This window comes from Peromyscus eremicus, chromosome 5, assembly GCF_949786415.1.
Source record: "Peromyscus eremicus chromosome 5, PerEre_H2_v1, whole genome shotgun sequence".
In the NCBI taxonomy this organism is placed as follows: Eukaryota; Metazoa; Chordata; class Mammalia; order Rodentia; family Cricetidae; genus Peromyscus; species Peromyscus eremicus.
The window spans coordinates 113,671,304-113,696,838 of record NC_081420.1 but is presented as its reverse complement, the minus strand read 5'-3'; positions in this window follow the sequence as shown (position 1 = coordinate 113,696,838).

The window sequence follows — 25,535 nt, the reverse complement described above, 5'->3', positions numbered from 1 at the left end:
TACCCCTCATGGCATCAAATGCCTCTAAGTGCACTGGTACAGCTGACAGCCTGTCCACCAAGATAAACACAATGATTTCTAACTAATATCAGACACAAAAGAAGTCTGACATAACTAGTTTGTTAATCTATAACTGAAGGAGACCTTTTAAACTGTAGGGTGGCTTCCTCCCAGACCCTGGATTAAACACAAACCACACCAAAATACCTGTTTTCACTTTTTTAAGCAGGGAAGAAAAGTTAAAGTGACTGTTTCTGGCAGAAAATTGTAGCAAATGACCTTCTGGACGTAATTTCTGAGATGGAAAAGGGGAGATCTGTGTCAGAATGGGCAGGATGCAGTGGTAAAGGAGATAGGGGACAGGGAAAAGGAGAAAAGGACAAAGGAAATATCTCTTCCCAGTACTTGTCCTGGAGGGACAAAGGACTGCCTCTGAATAGAGAAAAGAAGTGGTACATGGCAAATGGCGGTTTATAAAGATAAAGAGGGAAGTTCTGTGTTAGGATGAGGTGTTTAATTTTAATTAGGCATGTTAATTAGGTGAACCAAAGGGGGCTTTTGATTGTTGGACTTTGGTAGTCATTCTGAGGAATGATTCTGGCACAAGAAAGTAAGCAAATAAAGAAATAGACCTTGGTTGTTAGCTTTAGGGATGTAATCTAATGGTTTTCAGCAAGGCAGAGAGAATGGGGGAGGAGGAAGAAGGGCAAAGCCTGCCAGAGTCACATTTTGAATGGGCTAGTGTCTCTTCAATAACAAACTAGATAAAATTTAAAGGAGTCATCACCCTAACAATGAAAGACAGAACAGAAAAAGAAAATGCACTTTGTTGGTAACATTGGGGCATATTGCTATAAAAAAAAAAAAGAAAAGAAAAACAAAACAGCAGTGAATGAGCTTCAGATCTAGTCTGTAACAATATAATTATTGCAATTTTAAAACAAGAAAATTGCAGCCATGACCACCTGCATAGTGCTGTCCACATACAAGTTTCATTCATTTCATTCATCAATTCCTCAACTAATGTATGAGGAATTAGAGAAATTAAGAATCTTACTTATAAAGAATAAATTAAAATTCTATATGGTATGAGGAAAGTGAAACATGAAATAGACAAGGACCCCTGGTGTCTTCAAGTATACTGGTGATGATAGGGTAAGAGGTAGTACCCAGAATGTTGTTCTTCTCACGTGAAAACTATACTCTGAATATTCATTTTTATGTGTGAGCTTATAATATCAAAATATTGAAGACACAGCCTGTTTGCTTAGGGTTACAAAATTAATCTGTGGCAGAATTGGATGGCACTTCAATTCAGACTTGGTGATTCTAAATCTGTTATCCCTCTCATTATTCTTTGTTGTCCTCATTGCATAGCAGATGATACCTTGAGTGATGTCATGATTCCGCCAAACTAGCTTGACTTCTTCCTTTCCAATTTGTATCCCCTTAATCTCCTTATGTTGTCTTATTGCTCTGGCTAGAACTTCAAGTACTATATTGAATAAGTATGGGGAGAGCAGACAGCCTTGCCTCGTTCCTGATTTTAGTGGAATTGCTTTGAGTTTCTCTCCATTTAATTTGATGTTGGCTGTTGGCTTGCTGTAAATTGCCTTTATTATGTTTAGGTATGTTCCCTGTATTCCTGATCGCTCCAAGACCTTTATCATGAAGGGGTGTTGGATTTTGTCAAATGCCTTTTCAGCATCTAGTGAGATGATCATGTGGTTTTTTTCTTTGAGTTTGTTTATATGGTGTATCACATTGAAAGACTTTCGTATGTTGAACCATCCTTGCATCCCTGGAATGAATCCTACTTGATCATGGTGGATAATTGTTTTGATGTGTTCTTGGAGTCTGTTTGCCAGTATTTTATTGAGTATTTTTGCATCAATGTTCATGAGGGAGATTGGTCTGTAGTTCTCTTTCTTTGTTTATCCTTGTTTGGTTTGGGAATCAGGGTAATTGTAGCCTCATAGAAGGAGTTTGGTAATGTTCCTTCTGTTTCTATTGTATGGAACAATTTAGAGAGTATTGGTATTAACTCTTTTTTGAAGATCTGGTAGAATTCTGCACTGAAATCATCTGGTCCTGGGCTTTTTTTGGTTGGGAGACTTTTAATGACTGTTTCTATTTCGTTAGGGGTTATTGGACTATTTAAATAGTTTATCTGGTCTTGATTTAATTTAGGTATGTGGTACCTATCCAGAAAATTACCATTTCTTTTAGGTTTTCCAGTTTTGTGGAATAGAGGTTTTTGAAGTATGACCTGATGATTCTCTGGATTTCCTCAATGTCTGTTGTTATGTCCCCCTTTTCATTTCTGATTTTGTTGATTTGGATGCTCTCTCTGTGTCTTTTGGTTAGTTTGGATAAGGGCTTGTCTATCTTGTTGATTTTCTCAAAGAACCAACTCTTTGTTTCATTAATTTTTTGTATTGTTCTCTTTGTTTCTATTTTATTGATTTCAGCTCTCACTTTGATAATTTCCTGGCATCTATTTTTCCTGGGAGACTTTGCTTCTTCCCGTTCTAGAACTTTCAGGTGTGCTGTTAAGTCACTAGTGTGAGATTTCTCCAGCTTATTTATGTGGGCGTTTAGTGCTATGAATTTCCCTCTTAGTACTGCTTTCATAGTGTCCCATAGGTTTGGATATGTGGTGTCTTCATTTTCGTTGATCTCTAGGAAGTCTTTAATTTCTTTCTTTATTTCTTCCTTAACCCATTGGTGATTCAGTTGGATATTGTTCAGTTTCCATGAGATTGTAGGTTTTCTGTAGTTTTTGTTGTTGTTGAGATCCAACTTTAGACCATGGTGGTCTGATAGAACACAGGAGGTTATTCCAATTGTTTTGTATCTGTTTAGATTTGTTTTGTGACCAAGTATGTGGTCGATTTTAGAGAAGGTTCCATGGGGTGCTGAGAAGAAGGTATATTCTTTTTTGTTAGGATGGAATGTTCTGTAGATGTCGATTAAGTCCATTTGAGTCATGACATCAATTAAGTCCTTTATTTCTCTGTTAAGTTTCGATTTGGGGGATCTGTCCAGTGGTGAAAGTGGGGTGTTGAGGTCTCCCACTATTAATGTGTGGGGTTTTATATGAGATTTAAGCTTTAATAATGTTTCTTTTACATATGTGGGTGCCCTTGTGTTTGGGGCATAAATGTTCAGAATTGAGACTTCATCTTGGTGGATCTTTCCTGTGATGAGTATGTAATGCCCTTCTTGATCTCTTTTGATTGATTTTAGTTTGAAGTCTATTTTGCTGGATATCAGGATGGCTACACCCGCTTGTTTCTTAAGACCGTTTGATTGGAAAGTCTTTTCCCAGCCTTTTATTTTTAGGTAGTGTCTATCTTTGAATTTGAGATGTGTTTCTTGTATGCAGCAGAATGATGGGTCCTGCTTTCGTATCCATTCTGTAAGCCTATGTCTTTTTATAGGTGAATTAAGTCCATTGATATTGAGGGATATTAATGTCCAATGATTGTTCATTCCTGTTATTTTTTGGTGGTGATGTGTGTGTACTTTTCTTCGTCGGGGTTTACTGCTGTGGCTTTATCTATTGCCTGTGTTTTAGAGGGTGTATCTGACTTCTTTAGGTTGGAATTTTCCTTCTAGTGCTTTCTGTAGGGCTGGGTTTGTGGATAAATATTGTTTAAATCTGGCTTTGTCATGGAATGTCTTGTTCACTCCATCTATGATGATTGAGAGTTTTGCTGAGTATATTAGTCTAGGCTGACATCCATGGTCTCTTAGTGTCTGCATTACATCTGTCCAGGACCTTCTGGCTTTCAAAGTCTCCATTGAGAAATCGGGTGTTATTCTGATAGGTTTGCCTTTATATGTCACTTGGCCTTTTTCCTTTGCTGCTCTTAATATTCTTTCTTTATTCTGTACATTTAATTGTTTAATTATTATGTGGCGAGGGAACTTTTTTGGGGGGTCTAGTCTGTTTGGTGTTCTATAGGCTTCCTGTATCTTCATAGGCATTTCCTTCTTTAAGTTGGGAAAGTTTTCTTCTATGATCTTGTTGAATATATTTTCTGTGCCCTTGAGTTGGTATTCTTCTCCTTCTTCTACCCCTATTATTCGTAGGTTTGGTCTTTTCATGGTGTCCCAAATTTCTTGGACATTTTGGTTCATGACTTTGTTGACTTTAGTGTTTTCTTTGACTGATGAATCTATTTCTTCTATTGTATCTTCAACGCTAGAGATTCTCTCTTCCATCTCTTGCATTCTGTTGATTATGCTTGCATCTGAAGTTCCCAATCGTTTTCTCAGATTTTCTATTTCCAGCATTCCCTCTGTTTGTGTCTTCTTCATTTTTTCTATTTCCCTTTTCAGGTCTTGGACTGTTTCCTTCATTTGTTTCATTGATTTTTCTTGATTTTCTTTCAGTATTTTATTGTTCTCTTCCAGAACCTTTTTGATTTCTTCTAATTTGTTTGCCTTTCCTCTAGTTGTTTACAGCGTTCTTCACATTTTTTTGTCTTTTCCTCTACACGAGCCTCTAGCTTCTTCATGATGACATTCATAAGGCTATTTTCTTCTGCTTCTTCCAATTTCTGATGTTCAGGTCTAGGTGTTGGAGGAGGGCTAGGGCCTGGTGATGGTGTATTGCTATTCATTTTGTTGTATGTGTTTCTGCCTTGACGTCTGCCCATCTACTTGTGGTTCGTTCTTGGCCTTATCCGCACACTTGGTTCAGACAGAGCTGACAGATTCAGGAAGTCTCTCTCTCTTGTCCAGATGGGAGCTCTCTTGTCCAAATTGGAAGTCTGGGGCAGGATGGGAGCTCTTGTTCAGAAGGGAAGTCCAGGGGAGGATGGGTGCTCTCCTCTCTCTCTCTCTCTCTCTCCTCCAGATGGGAAATTCAGGGCAAGATGGGAGCTGGGGGCCAGCCTCTAAGTCTCAAGAAGAGGCTTGGGGCTCGGGCAGATGGGCGTGGGGTCAGGGCGTGGAGACTGCAAGGTCTGCCAGGGGTCTTGGAGAAGGGGATCCTTCCCGGTGGGGCTAGAAGGGAACTTGCCCGGTGACCAGAACCTGGGGCCAAGTTGGACAGGTCTTCCCTGGAGTGGCCGGTGCCCAGGGATGGGGTTGGGGGCAAGTTAGGGGACTCACCTGTGCTTCAGAAGGGAAGTCCGGGGCAAGATGGGAGCTGGGAGCTGGGAGCTGGGGGCCGGCCTCTAAGTCTCAGGAAGAGGCTTGGGGCTCAGGCAGATGGGGGTGGGGGCAGGGCGTGGAGACTGTAGGGTCTGCCAAGGGTCTTGGAGAAGGGGATCCTTCCCGGTGGGGCTAGAAGGGAACCTGCCCAGTGACCAGAACCTGGGGCCAAGTTGGGCAGGTCTTCCCCGGAGTGGCTGGTGCCCAGGGATGGGGTCAGGGGCAAGCTAGGGCACTCACCTGTGCTTCAGAAGGGAAGTCCGGGGCAAGATGGGAGCTGAGGGCCGGCCTCTAAGTCTCAGGAAGAGGCTTGGGGCTCAGGCGGATGGGGATGGGGGCAGGGTGTGGAGACTGCAGGGTCTGCCAGGGGTCTTGGAGAAGGGGATCCTTCCCGGTGGGGCTAGAAGGGAACCTGCCCTGTGACCAGAACCTGGGGCCAAGTTGGGCAGGTCTTCCCCGGAGTGGCTGGTGCCCAGGGATGGGGTTGGGGGCAAGTTAGGGGACTCACCTGTGCTTCGGAAGGGAAGTCCGGGGCAAGATGGGAGCTGGGAGCTGGGGGCCGGCCTCTAAGTCTCAGGAAGAGGCTTGGGGCTCAGGCGATTCCGCCAAACTAGCATCTGTATCTCACACGGTAACCAGCAGGAACACATGAGTATCTTCATTACTAGTATTCCCAAGTTCAACCCTGATGATGCCATTTATTATTACTGTTGATATAACAGCCCATGCAATCTATCAATTGTGCATGGCTATGTCTGAATTTTTATATGTAAAATTATTCAATCACATTGCAATTGTCCTTTAAGACAAGTCTTATTGTTCTCACCATGCAGAAGGAAAGATTAAGATGAGGCAGCTCACTATCCAGATAGGATCAAATTTATTTCTGTGTGACTCCATGATTTTGTTCTATTCACTGGCTTCTCCTTGTAGGAGTCCCATCTGTCAATCATGTGTTTTAAGTATAAATACAAAGTTGTACAAGATTTCTCAGGTCCTGGATAAGTGACCACCCCTCCACCACCACTGGTTACACAAGAAGAACAAATGTATAAGGTTGTTAAGGTTGCCTTTCATCTTAGTTTACTTTCCTGTTGCTGTGACAGACATCATGACCAAAAACAACTTGAGAAAGAAAGGGTATATTTCATCTTACACATTCTAGTCCATCATTTAAGAAAGCCAAGGATGAACCTGGAGACATGACTGAAACAGAAACCATGGAGAATCACTGCTTACTGCCTGGTTCCAAAGCTTATATTCAACCACCTTTCTCATACATCACTGGTCCTCCTGCCTAGAGATGGTACTACCCACAGTGGGCTAAGGCCTCCTATATCAAATAGAAATTAAGAAAATGGCCTACAGATATCCCCAAAGGGCAATCAATAATGACAATTATTCAACTAAAGTTCCTTCTTTCCAAGTATGTCGATGATGACCAAAACTAGTCATCACAACTTCATCCAGAGCATTGCACATGCTGGATGCATCACATTGCAGTGCTCACAAGAGATACCAAGCATGTATGCCTACATATTCCATTGTCTTCTAATTATTGTTATGAACGTGCTTGAACAAGAAGGCAACAAGAAAGATAGACAGATTGAGAGAGAGGAACTCTTCACAAAGGGACTTTGACCTTACCTGTCCACACAGCCATCTAGATAGGGTAAGATATGATTTTCCTCCAAAGATCTATTGCTAAAAGCTTGATCTAGGTATAGAAACATTGAGAAGTAATGGAAACTTTCCACCTCTAAATCTGTACCGAGCCTCAGATCTTTTACTATAAAATAGACCAAGATAGTGGGCATGTTAGGGTTTATGCCCGTGTTGTCATAGTAGCTGGATGGCCTGAACCTCAAGCAATCAGATTAGTAATTACACATACCGTATTACCTGGAGGTGATGCAGGAGCTGAAACTCCCTGCTGGTATAAGAAATGGTGCTTTTTATTTACAGATCCACCTGCCTCTGCCTCTCATGTGCTGGGATTAAAGGCATACACCATCACAGCTGGCTGAGAGAGTGCTTGCTTACACAGGAGCTAGCTGACATTTTCCATTTTATCTCCAGTGCTAGACTTATAGACTTTTCTCTGCTTCATTCTCATATGAATTATCTTCCTATAACAGTTCTTGTTGAATTAAAAGTGCAGCTTCTGGCTAGCAAATACAATGAACACACACACACCACATGGCAAGTGAGCATCATACTCATGTAGTGGGTGGCTGTTCCAGCTTTGACCGTAAAGCACTACCACTAGCGAAGCAGCAGGTAACTGCTACACCTACCTATGACCTGCCCCTGGGGCATGGCCTCTTGGAATCCTTAAGGTGGGCGATGCATATGTGCTGGCTCTCTTGGCTACCTTGTGATTGATGTTGGATTGCAGACCAAGTCAGAGTTCTCTAGAGAACCTGCACCTCACCTCTCCTGGATCCTGTAACCAATCCCTTTACTGATTGTAAGTCGTCCCAAAATAAACCTCTTTTAACTATCAGATAAACTACGTGGAATTGCCTTGTTAATTGCCACTTTATCTAGTGCCCAATGTGGGGCACAAACCCATGACCCTGAGATTGCTTCCAGTCTAATATGATTTGATCAGCCAAGACCTCCCTAAGAGGTCTCCAGATGATCCAACATCCAGAACAGCTTCAAGGCAACTGGCTTAGAAAATACAGCATCACCGACTACTCCAGTCAGGACTTGACTATAATCCTAAAATTTTCTTTGTGTCCCCATAAGACTATTAGCACCCTCAATCAGAAGGAAGTAGTATGAGAAGCTATGCTCAAATTCCCAAAATATTGTTTATAAATGTTTATTTTATTTAAAGGGGGTTGATTGTAAATGCAATCTCTTTCTAAAGAAGATAAGGGGATATTATAGATATGATAGGATAAAGAGTAACAACCTGTTTATAATGTTTTACATAGCTATAAATTTTAGTTTATTGACACAAATTTAAAGTTAATTTTGTTATAAGGCACTGCCAGCCACTGCCATGCTCTTGCTATGGCTCTAATAGCTCTGATCCCCAGGCAACTTTATTTATTAACATACAATTAAAATCACATTTCAGTACAAATAAAATACCACCATATTACTGTATGTGTATTTCTATTCTTGTTTAAGGTATGTTTGTGCATCTCATTTGAAATTGTAATGTATAATTAAGAAATACAGATTAATAATTAGTCATCCATGATAATCATACTTATAGTCATGTTAGTTAAGTTTTCTAAGTATACTTAGATATAATTCAATTAGGTAAGTAGTCTTCAAATACTTCAACAATCTATAGAATATGGCAATTAAAATGTTTTAAAAACTTAGTCTTTCTGGATAGTGAGACATGTCTGCTCCTGGAAGCACCAATTTACTTCAAAGAAAAAGAGGGGCATTAAAGACACTCAATATGTTTATCTTCTTCTTGGCAAAAATAGTCATTTGGGCAAGAAACTACTCTTGCCTGGACTGCTGATAATATGTTATATAAACTGGATATACAGGACCCAGAGGAAAATGACCCTTGATTTTGCCAAAACAAGGCAAAATGGTCCTTCAGATACCTACTTCACAGAGGAGACTATAGATGAATTTCTAAACAATCTTATTAAATAAGAAACACAGAGCCAAATACAGAGTTAAAGCCTAAGAGATCAGAGCAAGAGCTATGACTACCTTTAGCTTACCACTTGCTGTTGTCCTTCCCCTGGGAAAGAGAGACCTTCTTCCTGTGTGTCTTGTGTTTTATTGCTTTCCTGTTCTGCCTTCTCATTGGTGCTAAGCCCGTTTCCTTAACACTGCCTGTCTATACAGACTTCCTTGTCTCTATGTTTGGTACTGATATTAAAGACTCAAGGGTCATCAGCTTGGCTGTGTCCTTGACCACACAGAGACTCTGCCTGCCATGTGATCAGATCAAGGATGTGGGCTACCACCACCTGACTTCTGTTCCTGGCTCGCTAATGACCTCTGATATCCAGGCAAACTTTATTTATTAACATACAAATAAAATCACATTCCAGCACAATTAAAATATCACCACAGGAGACTGCCAAATATTCTACAGGACACAGGAAGAAGTGACTGAAAGACTCTAGGCCTACTGCCTGAAGATGGATGCCCCAACATTACAGAAGAACTTTGGATGACTGTCCATGCAGCCAGCTATCTCTGTCATTCTAGATTTTTGGAAGTTACTTACAATGTTCTTCCTGTTTACTTAAGTAATAGTATATCCTTCTGAGGTCTTTGATATAGTTGAAGACGAGATAGTTATAATTATAGTTTTCCTTAGTCATGACAAAAGATAAATTAGATATGAAACTTTAGACTTACAAATATAGGATAGTTGCAATATTTTCTTTAATTTTGCCAAATACAAAAACTAGATATTATAACTGTAATTATTGCTTGATAACTATTCTATTATATATTTAACTTTTACTATGTTAAAATTAAAACCTTCCTTTTCGATTAGACAGAAAAGGGAAAGTGCTGTGGGATGTCTTTCTGTATGTTGTGAATATGTGTTGCTCTGATTGGTTGATAAATAAAGCTGCATTGGCCTATGGCAGGGCAGGATGGAGCCAGGCAGAAAAATCTAAGAGAGATAGTGGGAGAAGAAAGGAGAGTGGGGCAGACACTGCTAGCCGCATCCTGGAGAAGCAAGATGTAAAAGTACTGGTAAGCCACAAGTCATGTGGCAAAGTATAGATTTAGAGAAATAGGTTAATTTAAGATGTAACAGCTAGCTAATGAGAAGCCTAAGCCATTAGGCCATATAGTTTGAAAATAATATAAGCCTCTGTGTGTTTATTTGGGACAAAGTGGCTGCAGGATGTGGGTGGGAGAGATTCATCCTGACTGCAGGGACCAGGTGGGACACAGGAAGACTTCCAGCTACATACTCATGTACTGACTGGGACCCACAACACCTCTCTTAGCCATATATTTAAATATAAAAACTTAGAGTAATCTGTATCCTCAAAAATAGAACTCATAAGAGCAATTGTGCAGAATGCAGAAAATTCTAAGAGCCCTGGCAAATCTTACATTGACTGCATGTTTCTCATTCCATTTATGAACAGTAAGCTGGTTTTCAGTCTATAAAAAACCCCCTCTCATCCACTCCATTCCATGAACAATTTTTATAATGTTTACTTCAGCATAGAATAGATGTTAGCACTTTTCCACAGCCACGCTCTCCTTTTAAAACATTCTGTCATCTACTTGTTAGTGTCACTGAGTCTCTCTCCTAATGCCACTCTAACAAGTACTCTTTAAGGCCAGAGCTTTTGTTTGTCATGTAAATACCATCTCTATGTTCCAGGGACTCACATACTCAGTTCTTAGCAACTGTTTGTTGCTTGATTGAAGAAATTATGAAAGAATATCAGAAGATAACTTGTTTTAACTTTTCAAATAGAAATCAACATTTGGAAGTGCTTTCCCCAAAAAATTTATATTAAATGAAGTCAAGTCAGACATAATTCCTTATCAAATTCCCAGATGAGATTGCTCTGTTCCCAAGGATATTAGTTCCTGGCAGCTAATGTTAGATACCATAATGAAGACATACCAGAAACTAACTTACCTTTGAACTTCCATTTTGGCTAAAGCTAGTCAGAGTTCAGTTTTCATTACTTATGGCCAAGATTGATGACCTATATTGCAGAGTTTTGAGGGTGGAGAGCCACCGATCTTGCTCAACAAAATCCTGCTAGAGAAAGATTATAAACAAAGATGTTAATGAATGTCTATACCATTCTGTTATGTGTCAATAGTGCTGTTCTATGAGCCTCATATACACACAGGCCCTCCAAACCCGTGGATTGCACATCTGTAGATTCTCCAACACAGATAAGAAATACTCAGAAAGACAATGCATCTGTACTTAATCTGTACAGATATTTTTGTCATCATTCCCAAAACAATACAGAGCTATAACTATTTACAGGGCATTTGCATGTTATTAGGTATTATAATAAATCTATAGATGAGGAAGATATACATAACAGCATATAGAGGCTAGGCCATTCTCTATAAGGGGCTTGAGCATCTATGGGTTTGTGTACCTTAGAGAGTCTTGGATTCAATAGCACTGAAGATGGCTATATATGAACTCATGAATTCTCACAATGACTTTATAGGAAAAGACTAATGAATAACTGAGGCAAAGAAAACTAATGGACTACATGAGGCATACAGCTGGTGAGTAGAAGAACTTGGGAAGAACCCTCAACATACCTTGCTTCAGCAACCACATGACGCTTCTCTGCATTCAACTATGTAAAGTACTTGTGTGAGAATCAAAGTACTACAAGAAAGATCATGAAAAGATGCTGAATTTGCCCTTTTCCATGCCCTGTAAGATATTTGGAGGTTCAAGAATGATACTGCAGGTAACAGGCCAGTGGAAAATTACCCTGCTATGGCCTGCTACTGAACCCTGAGACTTGCAAATCCCTGCCTCCATGACTCAGCATTATCAATGTTTTATAGCAATGAAATACAACAATGTTTCAAAGTTGGCACCAGACAATGCTTCCAGCTGTGTTGTACTTTTCCACTAGCTTACTGGGCATACTTGAAAGACCCCAATAAAAGCCTACCCCTCCACTGAGCCCTCTGCTGTCCATTCTGTTCTTCCCTCCAATAAACCTCTTGTATGAGGTTTGCTGCTTAGTGTGACTTTGGGATACTCTTGACTAACTTGAAAACTAGATGTTGTGATTTCATGAGTGCAACATCTCTGTGTGTAGAGAAGACAGTTTTTATAGCAGTTTTTCCCATCCTCATAACCTTAATTCCCTATCTTCAGCAATACTCCCTGAGTCTTGGAGGCAAGGAGGTATGATATTGTTGTCCCATTTGGGGCTGAGCACTCCAGAGATATTTGTTCTTTGAACTTCAACATGCTGTGAGTCTATATTAACCATCACCCACTGGGAAAAAAAAAACTTATGATGAGGACTGGAATTTGTCTAATCTTTCAGTATGAAGACATGAATTTAGAAGATAGTTTGACTATGTCTATTTTACAAAATAATAGGTTCTTCCTTAGTGCCTATAATCTCCTAGCCATGGATTCTGGGCTAGATTAGCAGTTTCAGGTATAAGTTTCTTCCAGTAGAGTGGGTTACCACCATGGACTCCTGAAACTCCAACCCTTGTCACTCTGCCTCAGCAATATCACCATGTAGCTCAACCAGAACAGTGCCTCTGTGAGGGAAGCCCAGACCATTGCTTACCTCCCTTGAGCAATGATGGTTCTGCCTGCTACCCAATGTCTGCAAACACTTCATAGATATTGTATTGTTTTGTGGCTTATACTGAGACAGGAAGTCTAATCTCCATTATTCTTAACAATTTTGAAATTATTTTTAAAACATAATTCTCTTTTTGAATTAAATCTGTCACAGGAACACAATACAGCAGAAAGACACATGTGAGAATTTCAAGATTTTGCTGCATTTAAACTCATGCTACTGGACAAAATTCTTTTATCATTTGTGACATCTCTATGGCTCCTACATAGACATCAAGTTTAAAATCACTGTCTGAATCAGTCTCTATATCTCTAGACCAGAAAAAGCAGTAAAATACCCTTAGGAGTATTTCTAAAAACTACTTGACTTTACATTTTTTAAAATTCACTTTATAAGTTTCTACTTGGCAAATGTTTTAACATAGAAAAATATATTAGAATTATAGTACATTTAAATATTTTAGGGATCTGGAGAGAAGGTGCAGCAGTTAAGAGCAATTGTTGCTCTTGGAGAAGATGAAAGTTTGATTTCTATAGCCTACATGCAGGCTCACAACCATCTATAACTCTAGTTCCAGAGGACCAGATATCCTCTTCTGTCCTCCATGGGCACAGCATAGATATGGTGCACAGACATACATAAAGGCAAAATATCCAAACACATAAAATAAGAACAATAAATCTTTAAAAATTAAAAGACATGTAGGTTAAAGTATGTGTTTTGTTATTTCCCCTAATAAAAGAACATGTCTTAATAGCTTGATGACCTCCACACTAGATCTGAGGTAAGTAAATATATCCTGTAAAGAGTAACAATCTCTCTCTCTCTCTCTCTCTCTCTCTCTCTCTCTCTCTCTCTCTCTCTCTCTCTCTCTCTCTCTCTCTCTCTCTCTCCTTACCAGCCACTATGTATGACATAATGACCTGCCTTGTCATGGGCCCATAATCAATGGATGGCACCAAGTAGGGAATGTCTAAAAGCTGTAACTTCTAAAATGACTCATCTAATCTCCCACTGAGAACATAAGGAAGATCTGTAGACAGTGATGGGAAGATGTGATAGTTTAAATGTAATTGCCCCCCATAATCTCAAAGGGAGTGGCACTATTAGGCAGTAGGGCTTTGTTGGAGTGGGTATGGCCTTGTGGAGGAAGTGTGTAACTGTGTGGGCAGGCTTTGAGGTTTCTTATGCTCAGGATACTGCCCAGTATCTCAGTCAACATCCTGTTGCCTGAAAGGTGTAGGACTCTCAGTTACTTTTCCAGTACCATGTCTGCCTGCACTCTGCCATGCTCCCCACCATGATAATGGACTGAACCTCTAAAACTGTAAGTGAGCCACCCTAATTAAATGGTTTCCTTAGCCAGGCGGTGGTGGCACATGCCTTTAATCCCAGCACTCAGGAGGCAGAGGCAGGCAGATCTCTGTGAGTTCAAGGCCAGCCTGGGCTACAGAGCGAGATCCAGGAAAGGCGCAAAGCTACACAGAGAAACCCTGTCTCGAAAAACCAGAAAAAAAAATGGTTTCCTTATAAGAGTTGCTGTTTTCATGGTGTCAGTTCACAGCAATAAAAACCCTAACTAAGACAGAGAACTTATCTAAGATATCTGTATGCAGATCGTCAGGAAGGTTTTGAATTACTTTAATACGAATAAATTAGTTGCTCTTTAAGATATCAATGTGGAAAAAATATACAATGAAGAGAAAATAGTATAATTAAAAAGAAATCATTCTTACTCTCCTACTTGACACAAAAACTGAGAATCCTATAGCATTGTTCAAAACTAAACTGATAAGAGATGTTTGAGTGATGGAGGAGAAAATCTATGAAAGAAATGAGAAAGTCAATGTGGGCAAATTTTAAACCTTGCTTATGCTTGCATAAGCCAAGAGAAGTACTGAAGTAAAATATCATGGAACAAAGCCTTTGTGTTTCATTCTTTCCTTAAGAATACATTAAGCTACACATTGGAAGCAAACCATAACAGTATAAGGAATGTAGGAAAGATTTCCATTTTGTGACTTCTGTCTAGGAACCCTTTGGAGACTCCCACTGAAGAGAAGCTCTATAAAGGCAGGCAATGTTTCAAAGCCCTCAGTCATTCTTCATTTGGGGGGGCATGTGTGAAGATTTACAATGGGAAAGCAAACTATGAGTTTTCTGAAATGTGGTGAAGGCTTTGATAGCTCTTCATACCTCAAAGAACATGAAGGCATACATGGTAAAGATTAAACTTAGGAATTAAGGAATGTGGGAAGGCCTTGACTTGTAGCTAGAGTTTTCCTGCCTGGCCCACAGTCTGGACAAATCTCTCTCACCTGCCAGTCCCACAGCTGCTCAGACCCAACCAAGTAAACACAGAAACTTATATTGGTTACAAACTGTATGGCCGTGGCAGGCTTCTTGCTAACTGTTCTTATATCTTAAATTAATCCATTTCTATAAATCTATACCTTGCCACTTGGCTCGTGGCTTACCGGCATCTTCACATGCTGCTTGTCATGGCGACGGCTGGCAGTGTCTTCTCCCACCTTCCTGTTCTCTCAGTTCTCCTCTCTGTTAGTCCCGCCTATACTTCCTGCCTGGCCACTGGCCAATCAGTGTTTTATTTATTGACCAATCAGAGCATTTGACATACAGACCATCCCACAGCATTGACTTCTACCTATGACTTCAAAATACATGAGGATTCACACTATAGAGTCACCATATGATTGTATAAAGTGTGGGAAGACCTTCATTGCACCTTCAAAACCTACTTTAATGTGTGAGAAAACATAAGGACTCCAAGAAAGCTTACAGTTGTCTGTCTTTTTAAATATCTATGAGAAAACACCAACGTGAAGCCCTATGAATGTTTGCTATATGTAAGAGCTCTACAACCTCTTCCCTGAGTATACACATGAAAAAAAAATTAAAGCATAGAGAAACACTATGGCATAAGGAGTTTGGGAAGTCCTACATATGTCCCTAGTCTTTTAGTACACTGTGAGGGAGCATGCTGAAAAAAATATTGTGATTGGAGGAGTGGAGGGTGGCTTCCAGCTCTTCTTCATCTTACATTGCATACATAAGAACTCAGAGGGGCTGTGGAGGTATCCCAGTGATAGTGTGCTTGCTCAGTGTGCATAGGGTCCTAGGCTCAGTCCTCAGTACAAAAACAAAGCAAAAAAAAACAAGCAAACACACACACACACACACACACACACACACACACACACACACACACACACTCAACCAGACATAATGGGTGAAAGAAACCCCATGAATGGAAGAAATATGGGAAAGCCTGTATTTGTTATTATCAGCCCTCTGTATCCACATGAGAACACATACTGAGAGAAAGTCCCGTTGGATGTAAGGAATGTGGGAAGGTATTTTGGCATATACTCCCACTGGATGTAAGGAATGTAGAAAAGTATAAGATGAATCGCTAAACGGTCTTATTTATTAAAAACAACAACAACAAGAAAAAACCCACAGCCAGATATTGGGGTGAAAGCTGAAAGATCATAGAGACAGAACAAGCAACAGTCAACCTCACCTCTCCATTTCCTCAGCTGATCTTGTTTCCTTAGACTGAAAGCCTTGAGTTCTCTCCCAAATGGATCTCAGCTGAACTGGTGCTAAAAGTCTCTAGTTCCTGGTCCTTATGCCTTATATACCTTTCTGCTTCCTGCCATCACTTCCTGGGATTAAAAGTATGTGTCCTTCCCAAGCAAAGGCATGAGATCTCAAGTGCTGGGATTAAAGGTGTGTGCCACCATGCCTGGCTCTGTTCCCAGTATGGCCTTGAACTCACAGACATCCAGACAGATCTCTGCCTCCCAAGTGATAGGATTAAAGGCGTGTGTGCCATCACTGTCTGGCCTCTGTGTCTAATCTAGTGGCTATTCTGTTCTCTGACCCCCGGATAAGTTGATTAGGGTACACAATATATCAACCACAGAAAAGCATTTTGGAATACTTTAATATATATACAAAAATGTACACTGGAGAAAACACTTTTGAATATCTGTAGTGTGGAAAAACTTTCAGTTGCTCTTCATTTTTTCAAGGACATGTGAGAATCCACGTTGAAGAAAAATCCTATGAATGCAAAGTATGCAATGTAGCCATCATTCATCTTTGTTCCTTTCAAAGGCATATGAGGATTTGCACTAGAAAAAAACAAGTAAGTGCAAAGAACATGAGACATCTGGAAAACTTCCTCTAATCTTAGACAGCTTCTGAGAGCTCATACTAAGGATCTACCCTGTAGTTGTGATAAAGTAGGAGATTATCACTCACTCATTTAAAGACATGTGGAAACCTAAGTGAAACTATGTGTGTGCAACGCAAGTTGTAAAGTTGTCTAGTATATCATATCACTTACTATTTATCAGAAAACTCACACTAGAAATAAAATCAACATCTTACCATTTTAAATAAAGATATACAAATATTTTAGGTTTGATGGTCATAGTGTCTCTGTCAAAATTAATACACTAGCTTTTCTAATATGAAAATAATCATGTTCCAACAAAATTGTATTTACAGAAACAAGCAACAGGCTGACTTTGACCCACTAGCATAGTCTGTTAAACCCTGGTCTGGCTGACTTTGGAAGACATTTTAGTAAGAAGATATTCCATTCAACCTAATTCTATAAATAACAAAAGAGTTTGAGTGTAACTATCTCTGCCTGATATCTATTCTTCAGGGTTTTCTGATGGGTAACTTAATTGTCAACTTCACTCAACCTAAAATCATATGACAAGAACTTCAGTGAAAGATTGTCAAAATTGGGTGAGCCTGTAGGCATGTCTATTCTGTATTAATTAAGTTAATTGATGTCCAAAGACCTAGCCTAGTTTGGGGAGCATCATTCCCTAGGGATCCTGAACTGTATAAGAGCAGAGAAATCAAGTTAAGCACAAGCAAGCAAGCATGTATACACTCATTCCTCTCTGCTCTTGACTATGGATGTGACATAACTAGCTGTTTGAAGTACCTGACTTGACTTCTCCACAGTGATGGACCATAACCTGGAATTAGAAGGCAAATAAACCCTTCCTCTCCTAAGTTACTTTTTGTAATCAGAAAGGAAACTAGAACAGGGTTCATATAATTTGTGCTTCTTAATCCTAACCTTCCTCCCATACATACACATCCCTTCTTTAACAGGAATCAAATACACAGCAAAAAATAAAGCACCTATTCAAAAGTCGGAGTGGTTAAAATTCAGGTACTGCAATAAAATGGATACAAATCTTAGTTTCACTGTGGAGAGGCAGGTTCTGTTTTATTACTTCTCTGGTCCTCTATATCTATCATGTGTCAAGCAGGGACTCTATCAGCCATTTAGCATCAAACTTGACACATGGTCTGTGCTTTTAAATGTTGAATCATTCTTAAAATCTCCTCTCTGGGCTCTTTTCCTTTCCAAAGCAAAAGCTGAAAGAACAAGAAGAAAAAGAAAAATGATGAAGATGGGGTAGAGAGTGGGGAGGAGAAGGAGAATAAGAGAGAAGGATACAGTGTGTGTGTGTGTGTGTGTGTGTGTGTGTGTGTGTGTGTGTGTGTGTGTGTGTGTTTGGTATATTGTGCACCCCAAAAAACTTATCTAGGGGTCAGAGAACAGAACAGCCACTATATTAAACATAGATTTAGGCAGTGGTAGCACATGCCTTTAATCCTAGTATTCAGGAGGCTGATATCCATCTGTATCTCTATGAGTTCAAAGCCACAATGGAAACAGCCAGGCATGGTGAAACACGCCTTTAATCCCAGGAAGTGATGGCAGGAAGCAGAAAGGTATATAAGGCATGAGGACTAGGAACTAGAGCTTTTTTAAACTTTTAGCTTTTGAGCAGCAGTTCAGCTGAGATCCATTCAGATGAGGACACAGAGGCTTCCAGTTTGAGGAAACAAGATCAAGCTGAGGAATTGGCAAGGTCAGGTTAGTTGCGGCCTGTTCTTCTCTGATCTTTCAGTGTTCACCCCAATACCTGGCTCCGGGTTTGTTTTTATTAATAAGACCCTTTAAGATTCGTACTGTGTGTGTGTGTGTGTGTGTGTGTGTGTGTGTGTGTGTGTGTGTGTATGCATGTGTATCTGAGAACATAAAGCTCAGAAGAGTTAAGTAACTTATCTAATATCACCAGCTAAATAGTGGAAAAAATGAGAGAATCCCTCCCAGATCTGCATAACTTCTCAACCTAAACTTCTTTATGTACAAAATCAATTTAATATTCACACCTCTTAGGGCCTCATAGAGGAATAAATGAGATTATATCTAAATGGTACCTGGTTTAAGAGAGGAACACAGGCCCAATCAGTTCCCCATAGAGGCAACCATGGTGTCCTGGAGGAGGTACTGTTTGGAAAAGACAGATCAGACTCAGGTCACTGTGAGCCCAAAGCCATTAGATGTGTTTCTATGTAAAACAGTCCTGACAAAACAGCCATCATATTCATTGGATCAGCTGTACCTGCTTGCAAGAGATCATCAGGCTTATTGACTGTTGATAGTCCTTCATAAAAAGGAGGAGCAGGGAGGCCCATTGGGTCTGACCTGAGATTCCAGCTGTTTCATCCAGCCATTTATATGCATTTCTGCCCTGAATGCTAATCGCTTTGGGGTTTCTAATGCCAAAGTGCATAGGCCTGGGAAAGTTAACAGAAAGGGGGTTTGCCTGCATGGCTTTGGGGAAACGGATCATCCTTGCTGGGTGATGACTTTCCATTGCAGCTGCTTTGGGGTCACATATGCTCCTTCAGGCAGTACCTCACACATGTTCTGTGAGTAATTCCAATAAACTGGTTTCCAAGGCAAATTTAGGTGGCATGGTATTTTGGTTTGTCACTGCATTCTTTTATCTTTAATTAAGAGATTTTCTACTCATTTTACAAACCAACCACAGATTACCCTGTCCTCCCTCCTCCCGCCCACCCTCAGCCCTCACCCCCATCCCACCCCCCATTCCCTTCCTCCAAGGCAAGGTCTCCCATGGGGAGTCAGCAGAGCCTGGCACATTCAGCTGAGGCAGGTCCAGGCCCCTCCTCCCTGGACCAAGGCTGAGCAAAGTGTCTCACCATAGGCACTAGGCTCCAAAAAGCTGGTTCATGCACTAGGGACAGGTCCCGATCCCACTGCTTGGAGGCCCCCTATACAGTTCAAGCTGAACAACTGTCTTGCTTATCCAGAGGGCCCAGCCATGGGGGCTCCTCAGCTATTGGTCCACAGTTCATGTGTTTCCACTAGTTTGGTTGTACTTTTTCCAGTCATGGTCTCGATATCCCTTGCTCATAGAAATCCTCCTCTCTCTCATCGATTGGACACCTGAAGCTCCACCTAGGACCCAGCCGTGGATCTCTGCATCTGCTTCCATCAGTCACTGGATGAGGCTTCTATGATCCCAATTAGGGTATTCAGCCATCTGATCACCAGAGTCACTGCATTCTTATGAGGAGGAGATAGGTGTTTACATCTTCTCAGGGCAGGAATTCTCAGAATATTATAGTATCTCTCTGTGGTCAAGCTTCTGCAGGGCATCATGAATTATTATGAACTCTATGGACTTAGAAACTGTAATGCACCCTCCTCCTTCTCCAGTGTCACCCACTTGGGAAAGAAGCATGTGTTTCTACTCTCAGAGGAAATAGACAGGGCTGTGCACATGCTGGGTACCCTGACTACTCTGTTACACACAATTGCCTCATAAACAGACAGCAATGTCATTGTGGAGAAGTCATAAGCACTTTTCTGTTTGAATTGACAGAGAAATATCTATCCAGAGTTGTGAAAAAATTCTCCAAAAGACATTACATTTAAAAAAAAAAAAGAAAAAGAAAGAGAAAAGAAGGAAGGGAGGAGGAAAGGGAAAGGAGAGAGAGAGACAGAGACAGAGAGACAGAGAGAATACTTGCTGTATTGGAGAATCAGTGCTTCCCTTTTGACATTTCATAAGGCATAAATTTGATAGCAACAGAGGCCCCAGAGACACACTGTTAGCGAAGCTGTAGGTAAAGGAAAATGGAGAAGCCCATGAGCCACATGTCCCTGCCTTTGTTATCTTGAGCACACTCTTGTTTATAGGATCTCCTGAATGCCTGTCTCCTCCAGAGTTAGTCCACCAGAAACTGCAGCTTCAAATTACACTGTTGAAAATACCTGTTTTAATACCTACTCTTGCTCCTTTCCCTCTAAGAAAACATCCTTGCCGGGCAGCATCACTGGTGGCTGAATTAAGAAATGTATGGGGGGAGGGACTCTCTGGCATTTTAAAGTTCCTTATTTCTGACTGGCTTTTGAAAGTCACCCATTGCTCCTTTCAGACTGGGGTAACCCTGGGACCAAGGGTGCTTTAGTCAGGGGCTCACTAATTACAGTGCTACAGATAACCAACAACAGGTTTCAGTGAGGTGCTTGATGTAACAGCTTAGAAATTTGAAATAAAATAACAGGTAAGTGGAATTCAGAACTAGTCATCTCAAAATGACTTTCAGGATCTCAATTTTTTAGAGCATGCTGACATTCTACAGTCTTTAAGCTGTAGTTACACACAATTGACCTTCTTGTTTTATTTAAAACACAGATTTGGAATGGAGGAAATAGCTAAGTCGGTATACTGTGTGATGTGCAAGCATGAGGAACTGAGTTTGATCCCTAAAACCCACACTAAAAAAAAGCAGGGCACAGTGGCACATGTTTGTTACCTCAGAACTGGGCCTTTGGAGACAGGTGGATTCTTAGGGCTTGCTGTCTAGCCAGACTAGAGAACTGATAGGCTTCTAGTTCAGTAAAAGTCTCTGCCTCAAAAAAAGCAAGGTGGAAGGCTTCTGAGAAAGAACACTCAAGATTGTTCTCTGGCTTCCACAGACACATGTACACATGTACATGTGTACCTGCACACATATGCACTCACATACTGAATGCATACACTCATATATAAAGATTAAAATAAAGAGCAGGTTCATCACCATCATTCACAAAAGTGACTTTATAGTGGAGTTCATAACTGCATCTAAAAGTTGTAGGTGTGCCTTCTGACTCCAATGACTACATAGTTCTATACACAGAGGAAGGACACAGTCAGGCAGCCTCCAGCTATTTCAAATCACCTCTGGTTTTGTTCCTTGCTTTGTTACTTTGGGCATGTGGCCTAACCTCTCTTGACTTTGCTTCCCTCACCTGTAGCTTTTCAATTGAGTATAATCCTTCAGGTGTCAAAGAGTAGCTTCTGACCCATATTTGGACATGAGGTGGGTGCAGTGTATTCATTTTGCTCAACAAATACCAGTTGTTCAGCAAAAAAATAAGAGAGTTTGCAAAAATTTCTCAATGCAATTAGGTTCGTTCACTTAACAAATGTTTTAAAAGCCTCTACTGTGTTCTTAGGCCCTGTGTGAGATGCTAGGGAACCCACTGTGAACATGCATGGCAAACTAGGGACACTGGTATTCTTCACTGACCTGTGAGGCAAGTTAATGAGAAACAGCTGAGCAGACAGCCCTGCTCAGCCCATGCTGGTCAAGGAAAAGGGGAAACTGCTGTCTTGGGTGCAGAGTCACAATTTGGCAGCTCCGAAATGAAAAAGACTGGGACCAGGAGAATTCAAAGCACCTGCTTGAAATAAATGCCAAATGATGGTAATACGATATTTAAGCACTGGACGCAGACATCTTATCAGCTGTGCTGGCTTGGAAGGAGGAAGATGTTACAATAGAAAGGCTGTGAATGAACCTTTACATCGGATCATGGAAACAGGACCAGCCAGGTTTCCTCTAAATATGCTCTGCAAGCCACTGGACCTCACTGAAAACTCAGGAAGTATGTATAGCCAGCCCCTGTCCTACTTCTCTGCATAGGGAGCTTGCTCCAGATAAGGCTGAGAGTGGCTTCCACATGCTACATCCAATTGCATGCAGTTTCCACAGTATAGATTGCCCCTTCCTCAGTGGTAGGAGTGGTAATAAAATGTGTAATTGACAATATTTCTTGAGTACTTTGTAAAAGAACTGTCCAAGCACTTTAAATGTATCATTCATTTTGCTCCCCAAATAACTGTTTAGTGGTTCAGTTACCCCTTTCAGAGACATGGAAACAGGTTTAGAATGTTAATGACAAGCTCCTGGTCATATTCATAAGGACTGCATCCAAGATTCAGACTCATACCTATAGACCACACACCAAGGATTTATATTCTTACAAAAACAAAATAAAAAGAAGATGGCAATGGCAACTATTTCTGTTCATGCAAATAAACAGGAGCTTAGCTTCTGCCCTGTTAATATAATTTCTTTTGTATACTGTGAAGATGTGTCATTCTGATTGGTTTAATAAAAAGCAGAACAGCTTATAGCTAGGCTGGATTTTTAGGCACACAGGATGCTGGGAAGAAGAAGTGGGGAGGGTTGAGAGCCAGATAAAGAGGGAACAAGATATGCAAGAGGACAGGTAAAAGCCATGAGTCAAGTGGCAAAATGTAGACAAATAGAAATGGGTTAATTTAAGCTAGAAGAGCTAGTGGGACAAGCCTAAGCTATTGGCCAAACTTTCATAATTGATAATAAGTCTCCATGTCATAAATTGGGAGCTGACTGGGAAGATAGATAAACCCACCCAATGGCACCCAATGTCCAGTGACATATATCAACGTAAGATGAAAGCTTATAAAGAGGTCTGAACACACAAAAATGGAGCCAAACTTGGCTTCCTAGTCTCATGTCTCTCATGCTGGCTTCAGTACAGAGACACATCTCCTGGCAGCTGCCTGCATGCTTGAGCTGCCAGTGCACCATGAGCTAAGCCATGTGGCAGCTTTAAGGTTTTGCTCATGCAGACAGAAAAGATTACAGATACACAGTAAAGCAGGTTCACACAGAAAAAAATTCTAAACAGGTTACAGTGTGTTTAACAATGTACATAGGCTTAAGGAAAAAAATGCGTATATACAGTCATAGAAAAATAGTTTAAAAATAATAAAGTCTTTAAAGAGAGAGTAAAGTAATAAAAAAAAAGTAACCTAAGAATGGAAAATACACAGGGAGTTTGGATTCTATATGGTGTCTTGTTAACTTTGAATTTTTTAAATGTTAATGTACAAAAAATAATAGCTGCTGAGAGACATTGGATTATGGAAACTGCTAAATTAAACCAACCTATATATTTTTTAAATGTCTTAACTTAAAAATGGAAGTCAGACAATGTGTTGCATTGGAGGAGAGGTTAAGCTTTTGTTTCCACAGGAAATGAAAGGCTGTGGATTCCTTCCAGATTAATAGAGATCAGATTTGACTAGGGAAGACCTTCTGAGTACCTTGGCTGAAGATATGGGGGGAACAAAAAAAGACTACACAGGTGATGTGTAAGCTGATCTCTTGACATAGGAACAGTGCTGAGATGAGATGAGACAAGATAAATCTTGTTGTCTACAGAGTCCTCATGACTTATTATTATATGCCATACTTTCATATGGATGGATAGAGATTTATATTAAAGTTTGATTATAGAGTCCAAATGGACTTATAAGGTTGAAATATGCCTTTTACCTGCTCAAGCATAAAACAAAAGTCATCTTTGACTTGTGCACACTGCATATTCCAGACTTGTGTTAATGCAGATATGTATGTTACCTTTGAAAGTGTATGTGTTTTCAGAGCAAGGGGCCCAGACACTGATGAAAACAGGTGGCCCAGGTGATCCAGCCTCCTAGCATGCCTCTGTTGCAGTTTCCTCAGAGTTCAGAGAACAGCTTGAAGGCTGCTGGCTGAGATGGTACAGCCTCACAGACTACTCCAGCCAGGATTTCAGATAAGCCTTGCACTTTCCCATTGCACAGGGACAGGACAACAAATAATACAGCTAACTCTCCCAGGACTTGACCATTATCCTAATTTTCCCAAGGTCTCCTAAAGATGCCAGTGCCCCTAACCAACAGGAAGCAGTCTAGAGAACACAATGTCAATATTCCCAAGAAGTGAGGTGGATGGCTTATGGTCACTTGATGGGTTATAGATGTTTGTCATTGTTTAAGGGGGTTGGTTACAAGTTGTTATAGGTAATGGTCAGGAAAAAAAGCTGAACAAAGATGATTAGATTCAGGGATCTTCTGAAAAGAAAAAAGGGGAGATATAGAAATGATTGAATAAAAAGGTAGATTATTGAATCTACTTTTAAACTAAAAAAGCAACTACTCATCATAAATATTTTACATTGGTATGGATTTTTGTATATTGATACAAATTTAAGATTGTTTTTGTTATATTGTATGTATGTTTTTAGTCTTGTTTAAGGTATTGTATCTATGCAGCTCATTTAAAAGGGTATGTAATGTTTTAGTCTTTGAAAGCTATTTAGGATAATAAATAGAAGTTAATAGTTGCTCATCTATAACTATCAAATTTATAGTCATGTTAGGTATGTTTTCAAACACCTCAAAGACCTACAGAATATGGTATTAAAAATGTTTTCATAACATAAGGCTTTTCATGACAGTGACACACATCTGCTCCTGGTCCACCAATTTACTTCAAAAAAGGATGATGGACATCAAAGAAACTCTATATAGAGTTTGCTTTCACTATGGCAAAAACTAGCCATTTGGACAAGAAATTGCTTTGCCTCAAATGCTGACAGTATGTTGTCCAAACTGGACTGGCAGGACACAAAGAAAAGTGACTGCTGGACTTTGCCAAGATAGGGTAGGACAGTGCTTCAAAAATCCCTGCTTCACAGGAAAGTCTGTCAGATATTCTAGGCCTGTAGGTCAAAGATGGATGCTCCAAAATTGCAGAGGAACCTTGGGTGACTGTCCAGGCAGCCAGTTGTTTCTGCTATTTCTTTTAGTTTTAGAAGTGCTTGCTTTGTACTTCCTGTTTACTAAAGTAATTTTATATCTTTCTTGGGTCTTTGATGAAGCTGAAGACTAGATATAGTCATAGTTGTAGATTTCCTTAGATATGACAGAAGATAAATTAGGTATAGAACTTTGAACTTACCAAGATAAGATAAATAATAAAGTATTCTCTCCAAAGTTGCCAAATACAAATGGACTAAACATTGTAAATGTAACTCTTACCTGATAATTGTTCCTATTA